The sequence below is a fragment of the Pteropus alecto genome, unplaced genomic scaffold, assembly GCF_000325575.1.
Source record: "Pteropus alecto unplaced genomic scaffold, ASM32557v1 scaffold92, whole genome shotgun sequence".
NCBI classification, from domain to species: domain Eukaryota; kingdom Metazoa; phylum Chordata; class Mammalia; order Chiroptera; family Pteropodidae; genus Pteropus; species Pteropus alecto.
In genome coordinates, this window is record NW_006432447.1 from 11,609,709 (window position 1) to 11,627,748 (window position 18,040).

An 18,040-nucleotide genomic window follows, 5' to 3' on the forward strand; every position below is an offset into this window, starting at 1 on the left:
AAAAAATGGGGCTGGAAAGATCCTTATCTCTTAGCCTCACACCAAATTCACAATGTTTTTCCTTACTCTCTGAGGTTCCCCAGAATCTTTTAAATAATTACATGTAAGTGTTTAAAATTACAATTGGTTACTTTCTTGCCCTTTCTTATGCACATATTAAAACACTTAACTGTGTATTAAACACTATATTTAGAGTTAATTTAATAGTACATTTGTGATCACATCTATAAAACCTTAGGCATCAGATATTTAATCACTCTTTTTAACAATATGTATATATCTAACCCTGCAAACATCATTACTTTTATAAGAAAATCAATTTGACTTAACAGAGCCCTGGAAATAGCCTTGGGCTTAAAAGACAAAAGATCTGATCTGTATTAGACATCTACCAGGCAAACCTACAATTTCTCTGAGGCACAAATTCTTCTTCAGTATGTAATTCTAGTCTACTATATAGCATTACAAGAAGAATCAAATCAGAAAATTCAAGAAGCTCAAGTCCTGCCGACTGTTTAAAAAAGATGACCAAGTGTTATGCAAAGTGAAAACAGTTAGCAAGTTAAACCAATCAGAGATAAATAATTACATTCTCTAATAAATTTTTTTTAATGAAACAGCTCTAGGGAAAAAATACATTATACCAACTGCACATACAAAATCGTAAGACTCTTAAGAGTCAGACTAAATAAGTCCTAATCCTAGTGTCATCATTTACTAACTAGCTGTGTCGCAATGAGCAAGTTACTTAACATCTCTAAGTCTCTGTTTCCTCATTTGTAAAATGAAGATAATAACTGTACTTATCTCACTGTGAAGAATAAAAATCCATTAAAAGATATGAGCACTGTTTGCACATAAGTACTCAATAAATGCTATTATTACAATAGTCTCCGTTAATGCCTCTTTTCAAAAATGAGTTCTAAAAAATTACGAGTTCTAAAAAATTTGATGATAGGATAATATTTCATATGTATGTGCATATGTGTGTGCACACATATGTGTGTCTTCTAATGAAAGATCACTTCGATGATGCAGGTCATAGTCCACGAATACATGTTAATAATGTGGGCTGGGTATAGTATAGTGACAACCAATACAGCAGATCTTATTCGACACTGGAAAAGGAAGCTTTTTTCTTCTAAAACAGCCACACTGGCATACTGAAGCACATTTTAAAATAAAACTCCATACCTCACAGTATCTGTGTTATTCATCTCCATTACAAAAAAGTCACAGATATGTACAATACAAACATTTTTAAAATCAAGTATAAAATCAAATAAAACCCCTTTCTTTAAGGCAAGTATATGAATATACTAAAGCAATATTCTAATCAAATGTTCACATAGTTAATATTTCAAAATAAGAAATTTGGGTATAAATAGGCATAATTTACAACCTGTCTACAGAAGTCATTTTCACTAACTTGAAATGTACAATGCTGCTTTTCTCTGAAATCTTAAAACTATAAACTATGCAGTAATTTACTGCACACAAACATAAAGAAAGACCATGTTGTGTATGACACTCTTTTAACCAAACAACTATTTTAAACTATTCATTAAACCCATTCAATGAGTGAGCTCTAATAACTACACTCTCTTGTTAAACAGAGTCAGTAGAAAGAAGATATACCTTATTTGGTTAAAAATAGAAATTTACTTAAGAGAATTATTAGCTAAAGTCAGAGAAACTATAGCTTGCATTTATAAAGACCCATGTCCATTTTAGTTCATTAAAATAAAGTGGTACGAAACATTCCATAAGAGATATGATATGGAATAAACATGTCAACTATGACCAGCATAAACATCTACATAAACGTCATGCTATTTTCCAAATACACATTAATGGGGATTTAAAAAAACAAAGATGACATCAGTCAAATTTATATTTCAGAGATCCAAATATAAGTTGGACTTAATTTCTCTGAACTTCCCAAAAAGATTCCAGTAGTAAAACAGATTTGCCACTAAAATACAATAACTAAGACTCAATTATTTATTCTAAAGCAAGTCAGAAATACAGACCTGTCCTTTAGAGGTAGAAAGGGTAATGTGGACCGAGGTTTAGATGTTCAATCTCAGTTTACTGATGATAGGCTGTATTATTAATTTGTGACTTTCAGATGAGTATGCACACAACACACAAACATTCTATCATCGATAACCCTAAACAGGTAAATCTGGAGCTAAACAAAGCATAACTGAAATTTTATCTCTACCATAAATTACTTTAAAAAATCCATGGGCATTGCAATGAATATAGTTTTGCCTTAGAGCTAATACTTTAATTTTAAAGAACCACAAAGAAAAAAAATCAAAACTAGTCAGTAACAATGCAGCGTCTAAAAGCAATAAACTCAAAATTAAGTTATAAATAATTTAAAGCATGTCATGAAGATGTATTAATAATTCATCAGATAAATAATTTACTAAATAATCAAATAAATAAATAATGAAATACATAAATAAATCAGCAAATAAATAATTCTGCAAAATAACCTAAACAATAAGTCACCCAAACAAATCACAAACCTACAACACTACAATGATTTTCCTGGATTCTGATAGTTTTAAATAAGCAAATGTATATAAACTAGATCAATCCTTGTTAGAATTAGAAATATTTTTCAAGGCTATTGGTAAAATCCTCATCTCAATACATAAAAACACATTTCAATTTTTGAAAGACTGCATAAGATTACTTCTTATAAATTATTAACATGATTATAACATATCCTCCTCTATATTTTACATATAATATCTTTGCCTAACACATTTTCTCCCAAACAACTGGACATTTAAATATTCTTTACACTTATTTTTCAAAATAATACTTACAGTATAATAGTGCTACAGCCTGTCTGATTTTTTCCTATCAGAAAAATCTTCTTCATTAACAAAGTCTTTCTTCACCAAGTCTTTGGAAATTTTCTGCAGTGGTAGAACAGTAAGAATAACCTTAATTATTACAGATGGCATTTCATTCACTAGTGAATAATATTTTATAATTCTACAAATTAGCAATGGGATATAGACATTATTAGCTGAAAACTATATCAATTTTTTTGAAGTCTTTAATGGATTAAGTACTAGCTGACAGAGGCCAGCTTCATCTATTGGAGCTGACACACAAGCTGTTAAAATTGGCGGGATTTCAGACATATAAGACAAAAACTTCGAAGGACAAAGTGATTGGCTGACATCTAATACTAGCCTCAATTTGAGAAGCTCAAAGTCCTTGAAAGAACACATGAGATCACTTAACTGTTATAATATGAATATAGTGACACTCTAATTGGAGCACCACAAAGAGTCAAAACACAACTGACCTCATAAATCAGTCTTCACTGAACATTTATTTAAAGTTTTTAACCACCCACAGTATATATAGTACTCTTGAAATTCACAAACAGTAGACCCTAACTATGATAGCCTATTCCACAGAAATAAGAATCTTGTAAAATGGGTTTTTCACACATTTAAAGAAATAAAGCCAAACAACATAGCACAACATTTAAAGAGAAGGAAACTCTTAAATTATAAACTCTTAAATTATATAAAATACTTTGATTAAAGTATTTAATCTCAATGAATTCTCAAAACAACCTTTCAAGTTAGGTAATTTTTACTTATTTTACGGTCAAGAAAACTGAGGCTCAGTAAGACTGCATATTGCCTAAAATCCTCAAGCAGCAAGGAAGAGTCTACCTTTGTCTATACAAATTCCATGTGAAGGTTTGTTGAACTACAGACCCCTTATATTTGAACTCAACCTAAAAAATACAGCAAACAATAAAATGTCATAACTTGATTAGAGCAATGGTTCTCAACTGGGGCGATTTGCCCCCCAAGAGACATTTATTTGGCAGTATCTGGAGACATTTTTGGTTGTCATGACTGGGGACACCTTGTGGTTAGAGATCAGGGTTGCTGATCAACACCCTGCAATGCACAGGACAGCCTGCCATGGCAAAAATTTAGCTGGCCTAAAATGTTAATAGTGCTGAAGAAGGAAAGCCCTGAATTAGAATAAAATGACTGTTAATAGTGTATAGTTTTCTTACTATAAAATAATGCATACTTTGTTCAGGGATGTGAAGTCTTTTTTTAGTGTATAACATTATATTCAGTGGAATACTGATAAAAATGTGTATCTTTGAGAGACTGAGTATATAGAAATTCTTTGTACTTTCTGTTCATTTTTTCTGTAAACCTAAAACTGCTCATAAAAAAGTCTAATAATTTTTTAAATGTATATCCTTTGCTTATTTCAAGTTATGAATAACTTTCTTAGAATTGATACTAAAAAGTCTACAGTTATAAAAAATGGTTTTTAAATTTTTCATTTATCAAAATTCTTCCAATAAAGTTAATACAAAAGCATTAAAAGTCATATTTATGAGCTGACCTTGTCAAAGTGACCGGCCGAGATATTTAATAATATTAAAAATTCATAGGGCTTGAAGGGATTATTCTGATAAAATATAATACATAATCCTCAGTGGTTGGGGTTGGGGGGATTCTTCCTAAAAGCTATCAAGTGTTTTCTGAAATAATATTTGTGATAATTATTAAAAGCGCCTGAGAACAAAATTCAGCAATATAATTATCAAAGAGCTCTAGAAATTATGTATCCTTTTAAGTGTTTTTCTTTTAATACCAATTAATCTCTTTCCAGTCTCAAAGTAGATTTTGGTTTGAACATGGATCTAGAATCTACCATGACCCAATACATGTTTACTTACATTTGACCTATCACCTCACTACATAGAGCATCAAACAATGGTATCCCTAACCAGAAAGGATTAGCTCAGATCCTTCCTCAGCCCAAAAAAATTTTAATAATATAATGACTTAAATAAGAGAGGAAGAAACAAAGAGGAGAATTTCTCCCACGTAAACGTCCAGAAATAGACAAAGGCTGATGTGGCAGCTCCAATATAGGGACCCAAATTCTTTCCACTTTTTTGCTGCACCACATACTGTTTCTATTCAAAGTTGCTTCATACTCCAAGGCTATGGGAACTCCAGCTAATACAACCACAGTACAGGCATCAGAAAGAAGGATGGGGAAAGAAAGGTCCCCATCCTGCTCCTTCTCTCTATTTCAGCCTACAGTTTATAAACCATAACTTAGTGCTTTGGCCACACCTTACTACCACTTGGAAGAGCAGGGAATGCAGTCTCCAGCATTGGTAATAATGCCCAGGAATAAAACTGGGGTTCCTTTTATTAAGAAAGACAGGTAGAATGAATTTCACAGGGTAAAATATGAGGCAGACTGCAATGGAGCTTCCAACTCTTCCAAAAAAATAGAAAATGTACTCAAAATGTTTCATTAGAGTGGTTCACTATAAGTTATATGTATATACATGTGTGTGCTTATGTGTACCTGTGTGCACATATATGAAAAAAAAAACTAAATGCTTAACAACAGATGGTTAAAAAGATTTCAGGATAATCTCAAGTAGAATGTTATGTAGTCACTTAATATCACTTTTAAGAATTTTACTGATGTGGAAAAATGTTCATAATACTAAATAAAAAAAACAGGCCATAAAATATCTCATATAAAGTAATCTGTTTTATATAAATATATATACATGCAAACATATACTTACACATACAGTGTATTTTTATACAAACATAAAGGCACATCATATGTCTATATCTAGACAGAGAGACTGAGACCACATGGAAATCAAGAGAATGGAATTAACCTAAATGAAAATAGTGCTTTAGGCTTTGGGAACTGTAACTACCTTTCACTTTCCCCATATTTTTCATTATTTTCTAATTTTTCTACAATGAACACGTATTATGTTTATGATTGCTTTTCATAAAAATTTTGGCCTACAACTTATAAAAGGTAGTTAAGATTCAAGCATCAATTTATTTTACTTGGAATTTGCTGATAATTTTCTTTTAAGTAGAAAGAAATCTGTAACTGAGCTGTATCTTTTCCAACCAGTGCAAAACATACATGTTTCTCTTTACTCGGTACTAAGAAGCTAACCTCTCTATGCTCAACTTGTTTCCAACTTGCTAACATTCACATATCACATTTGTCAGCTTTACACAAGTCTTGTCCAACCAGTGCAAAACATACATGTTTCTCTTTACTCGGTACTAAGAAGCTAACCTCTCTATGCTCAACTTGTTTCCAACTTGCTAACATTCACATATCACATTTGTCAGCTTTACACAAGTCACTCCTAACCAGATGCTACATCCATCATTCCTAACAATTTACCTCGACATGTTGATTACTTTGCTCATCTCACTCTGTAGAACTAATCATTTCTACTTCATGCTTCTACAAATCTTTCCATTTTCTATATTTCTCAGTCTATTTTTTAATTTCTACTCTACTGCACATTTTTGTAGATACTTACATAGTGGCTACACCTAACAGAAATTACATCTTTCTTATATCTTTATAACTATATTATGCTGTCATGAAATTTCCGGTTATTATTGGGTATACACACCACTGTTACAGTGATATTAATTCTATGTCTGCAAATCTCACAATTACCATTAACAGAGTATTAGAATTTAGAACACCTCAAAGTTCTCTACATTTTCAAGAATGATTCAATTTTCTAAACCCCCATTTTTCCATAAAAAAAATGGAAAATAAGGGAAAAAGTAAGTAATTGATATATTTAAAAACTACTAACAAGTGTTCTGAGTTGACCAAAATAGCAAACAAACAACAAAGTAAACTATACCTAGAACTTGGGAGATCGAACAGACACACACACACACACACACACACACACACACACACGCACACGGCAGAGAGAGAAAATATGCACAACCAAATGTAGTGAGGGTCAAGTGCACAATCCAGACAATATGCACTACAGAAAATCTAGAAGGTAAAAGTCACTGGCAGAGATAATCAGAAAAGGCTCTTCAACTGAGAGACCAAGTTCATATAGAGCTAGAACAGTGGTTCTCAATCATGGAAGATACTGCCCCCCAAAGGACATCTGGCAATGTCTAGAAACACTTTTGGTTGCCACAAGTGAGAGGTACTATTTATATCTAGTGAGTAAAGGCCAGGGATGCCACAAACACCTTACAATGCACAGGATAGCCCCCCAAGAAAAATGAATTATTCGGCCCAAAATTTCAAAAGTGCTGGAAGGAGCAGATGAAGTCAAAAGAAGAGACAGCATTTAAGCAGGTTGGAATGACATGAGTAAAAGAAATGTGGCTACAATACATGTCTTTAATAAACCATAATACGGCTAGTGAAAGAACAAGAAGCTAGATTAGAAAACATAACTGGGCGTAGATTGTAATGGGCCTGCACTAGATGTGTGATAAACCGAACAGATACAGAAAAACAGTATATAAGGAAAATATAAGAGAGCTGAGACACAGAATAGCAACATACTTGCTAAAACTAAAGTACAAATACATGGGAACACTGATTTCCAGCAGTATGACAGACTAGATACTTTAATACGATTAGGTACAACTTTTAAAATTTAGTAAGAAAATTCACTTTAAAAAACTGCTTACACAGCAAGAAAGTACAGTATCCACATAAGCTATAAACGAAACGAAGAAGAATAAGCAAACCCAGAACCAGATTTCATCCTGGGAGTATGTGCCTAGCACTTGTGAAACTGAGTTTACATTTTGATGGCTAAACAGGCTTAGGAGATAAACTCTAAAAAATCTATCAAAAAGAAACACCTACTTAAAGCTAATACTTCAAAGACTATATCATCATGTTTACACAAAAAAGAACTCCCTCCAATTATCCCTCTATAGTTATACTCACCTCTCACCCTCACCATCCCTAACCCCTGGCAACCTAGAATATGTATTCCATCTCTATGATTTTGTCATCTCGAGAATGTTTCATCGATTCTCTTGACACTGTAACCATAACTTGTATAATCCAATAAATCGCATATGAAGATGTAATTTAAAGTGCTTTTAAACTGTTAGTTCCCCAGGCATCTGAAGAAAGCATAGGTGAATTCTTGGTGAAAGAAAATAATTTCAATCCAGGCCTCAAAGAATCCAAAAACTTTCCAAAAAAAACTCAATTCAAATTTAAAAAAAAAAAAAAAAAAAATCACAAAACATACAAGGATACCAGACACGATGAACGAAAGCCAACACAAACAAGAGACAGCCAAATTAGACTACATATTCTTCGATCACTGGAAAGATTATACAATTAGGATGTTTCAAGCAATAGAAAGGCTTAAAATATACAGATATGTATAAATCAAATAAAATCAAGAAATAAAAAACACAGGTAAAATTTTTAATTCAGTGTAAAAGTTAAACTATAGACTCTATACAAATAAAGAATTAGTAAGTGGAAAGACTTAAAACCTATCTAAAATGCAGTTCAGAGAGACAGTAAATACGTAAGGCAGTTAAGATACAAAAAATAGAATAAGAAAGTCTAACAAAATACTTCTGAAACTATCTGGGATGAAGGACCATTTTTTAAATTGCCAACCCATTGCAGACAAAAGCTTCTATAAAATGCAATAAAAGTGAATTTCTTTTTTATGAACCATGTGATTAGATGTCACGGTGATCTCAAGTTGCTACAAAAAGGTTCTAAATGCTTACACTTACTTTGAATTGCTGTCCTTAATTCATTACAGACTAATAAAATAAGTTTGCAGACCAGTACTAATTTAAAGACCACACTTTGAGTAGGAATGATCTAAAACACAAATAGATCAAGATTGGAAAAGAATATAAAAAAGCTAGTATAGGTAATATTCCAATAGATAATGGTTGAAAATTTTCCAGAGTAAATGAAGACACAGATGGACAGCCTAAGATGCAAGAAAACATGCCACAATTACTTCCACACAATCTCAGACCATCATTTCCTATCATTTTTATAAAAAAACTAAGAACTTGAGCTGATGTACTCTAAATAAACAAAATAGAGACAGGTAGAATTAGTGAAGAAAGTTATCAGAGACCAAGTTTCAAGAGCTAATGATTTCCTCTTCCAGTGAAATCAAAACACTTTGTTCATACAGCCAAAACTGTGTTTAGTTTATGAAATTAGTTATTTTTTAATGTATAAATTTATGAAACAAAAAAAAATATCTTATACAAGCAGAGGCTGGATATATTTTCAGTTATATTGAAATCAACCAGATTCCAATTTTCATTAACTGTCCTTTTCAATGTGAGGGGAGTTGTATATTAAATACTTCAGCATACTTTAACTATCAAATCCTCTAAGCAGGACAAATTCTTTTATTTCTAAATGCAGTTCATTAAAAAGACCATGCTCAGACATGTAGCAGAAAACATAAGTATTTTCAAACCTACTTGGCAAAACAGAAGTTATGGTATCACATCTGAGAAAGAATCATAACTTATCTGTATAAATGTTTGGTCTTTTTTCAAATATTTGACACACATCTAATTGAAGCATCACAATAGCCTATGAGACACTGCTTGTCCAAACAAATATGATAATGGCTAAAAAGTTAGAAAATGAAAGAACATGGTTAACAGCATCAAAAAATATATGTATATATATATATAGATATATAAATTGAATGTAACAGTGTAAAAAGATAGCCAAAACCTAATCAACAGCTGTTTCTTAGCATCATATCCCATCCCCATCATATATATTGAAGGATAATCCTTAGGCATAAATAACAAATAAACTAAATGAAATGGTCATTTTAAGCTATTAGTTTCAGTGCTACCAAATTCAAACAATTTAGCAAGATTTTAAAAATTTTAAATGCTTATTGAATCTTAAGAAGATTCATATGGTGCTACCTCTAAAGACATGGAAAAAGAATTTAAAAAAAAAAAAAAACCTGGGCTGAGCGATTAAAACTTCCATCAGGTAAAAATAAAGGTTGAGCAAGGCCAAAATTGTCATCCATATTTAACCATGAAGATTCAAAAGTTCAATCCACTTTTAAAAGCTCAGGGGCAAGGTTCTTCTCCAAACTATTTCAGAGCTATGTTAATTAAAAGTTAATGCCTGAGCAGATAAAAAACACAAAACATCTTAATTTGGTGGTTTAGAATAAAGACAGATTTAAGCTGGAAATTTATGGTGAAGTTTGGGGGCTTGGCTGGAAGCATTATTTCAGCAGACACATGGTCAGGCTAAGAAAATATGTGGCCTTATAATTTAAAAATTTGACAACCCATACCAAGATTAATTAACAACCAATCCATTCCAATATAAAGAAGAAAAAAAAAAAATACCCCATGGTGCCTCAAAGATATAATCACATTTGTACGCATTCTTCACTGCTTCAAGTCTTCTTTGTGGAGAGAAAAAAGCAAGCTTTAATAAGATACTTACATACATATACACATTCATATATAGAAAATGTTCCCATAATTGTAAGCTATTCACTGGTACTTCCTGATTCCAACTTAAAACATAAAAGTGAATAAATAAACAAGTTTTAAGTAAGATAACACCAGAAATTAATGTACTTTTAAAATATATTTCTAAATAAAAGCAAACAGCAAAGATTTTTTTTATGGCATCTATAATAAAAAAGCCACAAAACCAAAATTCTTTATCATAAACATATGCAAATGGCTTAAAATTGGAAAGATATAAAGGCTAGTAGTTCATCTCTGTATCTATCAAAAGAGGAGTCCAGACTACTTTAGAGAAATTCTAATAACCAAAAAAACTGATATCTGAAGATTAACATCCTGAGTCAGTGAATCACAGCTTTCCCACCAAAACAACCCTAATAAGTGCCCCAATAGATAATAAACTCATATATATGGGGGTCCGGGAATACAGAACCCAAAATTGCTAAAATTAATCTTCAATTTTCTTCAGTGTTGAGTACTATTTTAAAATAGTTGTGTTAATTTTTCCCATTCCATAATATCTCATAAAAATCCAACCTGAAAAGAATGCACTACTTCTTTACACATCCAGCGCTGAAAAGGGTATAGTTAAAGGGTCTCACTCTATTGCTCATACCTGAACCTCATGCCTTTATTGGAGAAGCACATATTTTAAAACTGAAGTAAAACTAATTCTAACTAGTTTCTAGGTTTAATCATCTATTCTTTTCCATAAATACTGAATTGACTAACAATCAACTCTACCTTTACACACACACACACCCCGACACACACACACACACACACACCCACACACCCACTAGAAAGCTGTTATTTTAAAACTTTTTAACCATTTCTTGAATAGTTCATCCTTAAAGTTTATTATATATTGTATTATAGAATAATAATTGGTAACCATGTTATGCACAACTCTTTATCAGAAATTAAGGATTAACTCTAGTATTAAACTGCAAATATTAGCAAGAAAATCAAATGGAGATAGTTCATGCCTTGTTCTCACCTAATTATGAAAATTATCTAAAAAGGTTATATGATTTATTTCAAATTCTATATAGTTAAGGAGTCAAAGCTATTCATAATTATACATTTGAGCTTAAATTATCTTAAATTAAATATTCTGAATTTAAATTATCTTTATGAATTTTATAATTAAGTCATTTTTATAATTTGTATAAAATAACAAAAAAATTAGATCTAATCTAAATTTTAAGAACTGTATATTTTTAAATAAAGTCATTAATTTTCAGTCACCTTTTGATTGGATTGACATTTACATGTAAAGAGATAATAAGTTATTACTTTTGCATTTAAGTTCTCTTTAACAAAAGCAAATAAAAATCATTAACTAAAGGTTACTTTAAGTTTTTAAATTTAAATTAGGGGTTTTCTAGACTTTGGGATAATTTTTGGTAAATGCTTTTTGTTTAAAAATTATAAACTTCTATATAATTATAAATGCAATTTTAATCTAAGTTAATTTGACATAATTTAAATTCAAAGAAACTACGAATAGTTATTATAACTTTTAATTACACTGTATTTGAGATGCTTATTTTTATATCACTGAAAAAAATTACAGGTCGTACACTATCTCTATTTTACTGTCAATATATTTTATCACATATGAAAATTGATTCTTGTATTTTTTCTAAAGGGAATATATTGGATATGACACTATATCTATTTTCTCTCTTCATAACATTTATAAAAATTTTCACGGTTAAGTATAACTTATTCAAAAAATGTTATTTAAGACTTGAAAGTATGCTTTATAAGTAAAGTTCCTAGAATCACTTAGGTATCTAAATTTAATTTCCTGAATAGTTACTGAAAAGATTAAACTACTATAATCAAATACTTTTACAACAACAATAAAAAAAAAAAATCAATGCAACAAAGTGTCTACATTGAAGAAATATTTCACGTTTCTGCTGAAGGCCCAATTATTTCTATATATTCTAATATGCAAAATAAGATAAAATAAATCGGTATTGAAGTTCTGTATAACGGCTTTCGCTTTTGTCAAGTAAGCACACATTAAGTGGTTAACGACAGTCAATATAACTTCTGCACAACTATACACATACATTAAATAAACAGTAAATATGTCAAAATAGTTACACTCCTCTCCACAGGAGGCCAAGCTAACTTTCTGGACAGAAAAGAAGTGAAAATAGAAAGTGCATAATCTACTAAGTACTATGAAATCTGAATGGAGATAAAGCTGGAAATGGAATTCATGACTGAGCTTTTTTTGGAGAAATCTCACAACTATAAAAAGAATAAACAATAATATTACAAATATCCGTGTTCTCATCAACCAGAATTTGTAACAAATGGCATTCACATTATGCATTCAAATTCACATAAATATGAAACGATACTTGCTTTACTTTACATATATTTATAAAACGACTAGAAACAAAGTTAAAGTCAACCATTCACCACCCCCAGTGTCATCCCCTCCTTCTCATCTCCTTATTAGCAATCAGTATCATGAGTTTGGCATATAGCCTCCTAATTCATTTTCTACATTTTTTTTTACATATTTAAATAAGAGTTGTGTTTTGTATATATTTTTGAATTTTCATAACTGGTATCATACTAAAGGTATTTGCTTTTTTTCATTAAACATTACTTTTGAGATATATTGATACACATACCATATACTTCATTCCTTTGAACTATTATAAAGTACTGAATCACATATACATACCACATCTTATTTATCCACTCTTCCAATAATAGACGTTAAGGTTGTTTCTAATTTTGCACTATTACATAGCTTTACCAAATATCCTTGAATAAATCCCTATGTTCACATGTTCACATGTAAGGACAGGTAAACTTTGTTCTCTAAAGCAAGGCTTTTCAACCTTGGCACTACTGACATTTTGGACTGGATAATTCTTTATTGTAGGGGTCTGTCCTGTGAACTGTAGAACATTTAGCAATATTCCTGATCTCGACCCTCTAGATGCCAATAATACTCCTCAGGTGTGACAATCTGTCTCCAGGCTTTGCCAAATGTCCCCTGGGAGGTAAAATTGCTCTGGTTGTGAAATACTGCTCTAAGATATATATGAAAGTAGAATTTCTGGGTTATGTGTATATTTTCCATTTTAATAGATACTGCCCAACCATTCTCCAAATAGCTGTATCAGTTTGTACCCTCTGGTTTCCAAATATCCTTGCCAAAATTTGATGTGACAATGAAAAATTTTCCAATTTACTAATTTTTCAAAAAAAAAAAAGACTGCCATTGCAACTATTAACTTCAAGAATAAGTGGTAGGTACACATGTGCCACTTAAAAAAAAAAAAAATTATAATACTAAAACCCGAAGTTTAAATGGGGAAAGTGACCTACATTATATTCCCTTCTCTTTATTTTACTTTGCCATTTTTCTGCTGGGTGATTTTTTTCTTGACATAGATGTATATTAACACTAGTATACTGAATTAATTCTAACTTTATAAAACTTATTTTTCCTAGAAGCTTCAAAATTATGATTCTTGGTCCACATTTCTTAAAACTTTCAAGATCATACAAAGAGTTTTAAATAACTCACTTGAAATATTTCAGTGATGCCATCTCATTTATAGAAGTTTCACTCATACTTCTAAATTGGTAGTCTCTAAATATAAAAGTAGGCTAGAGATACACAACTGGATATTAGTGATGGAAATATCTATTACCAAACCCCCTATATGTAAAAGAATATACTGAGCCAATTGATTCTAAAACTGGAATCAGACTGAATCAAGATGGTGGACTGACACACATTCTAGCCTTCCCTTCCCATACCAAAATCCACAGAAATTAGATCTAGAATACATAGTTTCTGGTTTCTAGCCTCCTCCTATAAAGATCAACTGTAATCCCTGCTCATCAGTTCTATGAGATACCTCTGTTGCTTTTTAATATAAATTCCTCTTTGGGCTAACCAATCTTTTATGAGTTTCTGTTAGTGGCACCCAAAGAACCTTGTCTAAGACAGTGGCACACTGAAATGATGATTCCAAGGATAATGATTCCAACTATAACCAGACTAGAAAACCAGAGGGCATACCAGAAACTTAAAGGATACGAGAAGGAAGAAAAAAAAATCTTAATTGATGTTAGAGAGAGAGAAAGGAAGTGGGGGTTGGGGGGAGAAACTAGTACAACTGGTGCAAAACAAAGGACTTTCTCTGAGAGTGGTGTCCAAGAACAATAAGCTATGATATTTGAAACTAAGACTCTGAAGGCTATCAACAGCATAAAGAGTAAGAAAATCCAGGCAGGCTACATCATCCTCACAACCCAAAGCCAAGCAGCCAGTAAGAGAGGTGTTTGTCCCCCAGAAAAGGAGCAGTGAGTGTGGGCCTTTGGTTAAAACCAAATTGTCAAAGCCTGGTGCCCATCTTAAAGAACATGTACCTCAGAACATGTACCTAAACATTTTATCATTAAAAGTTTCTGAGGAACTGTGCAAAGTGATGAAACTGGTGTTTTAGGAAGGTTAATCCAGTATAAGTAAGAAGGATAAACTAAGGAGAGGAAAGATTATAGACAGGAAAGCTAGCTGGGAAATAGTTCAGACAAAAACCTTAAGAACAGAAAATGTGGATTAACCCAGATGTAATGATAAGAATAGAAAGAACCTGTTGAATGACTTGATGTTATGATGGGAAAAAAGATAAGGTAAAGAAGACTGCTTTGTTCATTTATTCAAAAAATACTTATAAGTTTTGTTTATACAATATCCATAGCATTTACATTATTAAATTAATCTAAGAATAAAGAAGTCAAACTCTAAGATCTTGAACCTGAGAAGATCATTATATGAGGATCATCATAAAGAGAGAAGGCTGGAGAGAACACTGGATTTAAAAACACTAGTGATTATTTCAGTTTTAGAAATGTTGAGTTTTTTCCCCATGAATTTTATTTTTATGTAAAAAAATAAAGTATTTTTATAACAAACATATTTATAAAAGTTGTTAACTTTGCATTATAAACTAATTGATAAGTGTAAAAGAATACATGTTAAGCACAATAATAAAATGAATGATAAACTCACCTCTGAAACTGAGTAGATTACCAATATCTTTAAGCTCCTAGTGGGTTCTTCCCCAATTCTAATCTGTCCTACATCTCACACAGAGAATCATTATCCTAAAATTTTTCTTAATCATACCTTTACTTTTCCTTAACATTTCACCCTATTATACCATTAACTCTGCTGGTTCTCAGGACTTCAGACTGGAACTACATCATTGGCTCTCCTGGGTCTCCAGCTTGCCGGCTACAGATCTTAGGACTTCTCAGCCTCCAGAACCTTGTGAGCCAATTCCTTGTTAAGTCTCATTCTAAACACACACACACCCTTCTCTGGAGAACACTGCATAATAAAACTGTCAACCGAGAATTCTATAACTGGCAAAACTGTCCTTCAAAAATAAGGAAGAATTAAGGCATTCCCAGATAAACAAAAGCTAAAAACAAAGTTCATTACCACTAGACCTGTCCTATAAGTAATGTTAAAAGGAGTCCTTCAGTCTAAATGAAAAAACACTACAAAGTAACTCAAAGCCGTATGAAGAAATAAAAATTTCCAGTGAAGAGAAACACATGGGCATATATACGGGCCACTATTATTTTACTTTTGATATGTAACCTCATTTTTAATTTCTTAAAGAATTTTAAAGACATGCATTTTTAAAATTATAAATCTGTTATTAACATATATAAATGTAGAAAGATGTAATTTTTGACAAAAACAACATAAAGAGAGGGAGAACAGAGGTATTTTAGGAAAGGAGATTTGTAAGCTAATGCAGTTGAGTTGGTATCAATTTCAACTAGATTATTATAAATTTAAAACATTAACAGTCATCCTCATGGTAACCACAAAGAAAATATCTAAAAATATACACAAAAGGAAATGAGGAAGTAACCAAAACGGCTGACAACAAAAATCAAACACAAAAAAAGACAGTAGTAGAGGAAATGAGGGACAAAAGAGGTAAAAAACATACAGAAAACAAATAACGAAATGGCAGAAGTGCTTCCTTATCAGTAATTACTTTACATGTAAATAGAGAACATCCAACGGAATTAAAGGAAAAACAATTCTACAATAATAGTTGAAGATTTCAATTCCTTACTTTCCTTAATGGGAAGAACATACAGAAAGATCGATGAGAAAATAGAGGACGTGAACAACACTATAAATGGCTCAAACCTAACAGGCATATAGAGAACACTCCACAGAATAGCAGAATACACATTCATCTCAGGAGCACATGGAGCATTCTCAATAATTTAAAGAGACTAAAATCATACAAATTATCTTTTCTGACCACAATGAAATAAAGCTTTACATCAGTAACAAAAGAAACTTTACAAATATGTTGAAATTAAAAGTCTTAAACAACCAAATGTCAACAGTAGAAATCACATGGGAATTCAGAGATTAGGGATGAATGGAAACAAAACAACATAACAAAATTTATGTGATACAGTGAAGGCAGTGCTCAGATTGATATTTATAGCTATAAATGGCTGCATTCAAAAGAAAAAAGATCTCAAATCAATAACCTAACTTTACACTGTGAGGACTGAAAAAAAGAGCAAACTAAATGCAAAGCTATCAGAAGGAAGGAAATAATCTAGATCAAAGGTAAACACACTAGAGAATCAACAAAACCAAAACCCGTTCTTTGAGAAGATCAATAAAATTGACAAAACTTTGGCTACAAAAAAGAAGACAAATACTAAAATCATAAATAAAAAATGGAAACATTACTATAGACCTTAGAGAAATGAAAGGAGTTGTAAGAAAATACCGTGAACAATTGTATGCCAACAAATTAGATAACCTATATTAAGGAACAAACTCCTAGAAACACAAATTACCTAAAATAACTCAAGAAGAAATAGAAAAAATCTCAAAGACTTAAACTATTAAAGAGATTGAATTAGTAATCAAAAACTTCCCAACAAAGAAAAGTCCAGGACCGGATGGGCTCGCCACGGAATAATACCACACATTTCAAGAATTCACATCAATTTTTCCAAATTCTTCCCCCCAAAAATTGAAAAGGAGCAAACACTTACTCATTCTATGCAGCCAGCATTATCCTAATTCCAAGGACAAAGGCATCACATGAAAGGAAAACTAGAGACCAATATCCTTCATGAACATAAACACAAAAATCCGGATGGGTTCGCCAGGGAATAATACCACACATTTCAAGAATTCACATCAATTTTTCCAAATTCTTCCCCCCAAAAATTGAAAAGGAGCAAACACTTACTCATTCTATGCAGCCAGCATTATCCTAATTCCAAGGACAAAGGCATCACATGAAAGGAAAACTAGAGACCAATATCCTTCATGAACATAAACACAAAAATCCTCAACAAAGTTTTAGCAAACTAAATCCAACAGCATTTTAAAAAGAAGATACACCGTGACCAAGTGAGATTTATCCCATGAATTCAAGGATGATTCAACAAAAGAAAATCAGTCAATGTGATACACATTTAGAGAATGGGGGTGGGGCGGGGGGATACACAATCATATCAATTGATGCAAAAAATGCATTTAACCATACCCAAACCACCATTTCATGGTAAAAAAAAAAAAAAAAAAATTAAAGAAATAGAAATGG

At 31.6% G+C, this 18,040-nt stretch overlaps 1 protein-coding gene across 6 annotated transcripts in view; it reads right to left on the reverse strand.

Annotated features, from left to right (window-relative positions):
* Positions 1-18,040, reverse strand: part of TBC1D5 (TBC1 domain family member 5) — a 468,533-nt gene that overhangs the window by 429,636 nt on the left and 20,857 nt on the right. For 5 of the 6 annotated variants that reach the window (XM_025043592.1, XM_025043594.1, XM_015585812.2 and 2 more), the window contains one exon: positions 2,847-2,939. The exons of the other annotated variant lie outside the window; for it this stretch is intronic. The gene's annotated coding sequence lies outside the window, so the exon portion shown is untranslated. The remainder of the gene's footprint in view (positions 1-2,846; positions 2,940-18,040) is intronic. 6 annotated transcript variants of the gene reach the window in all.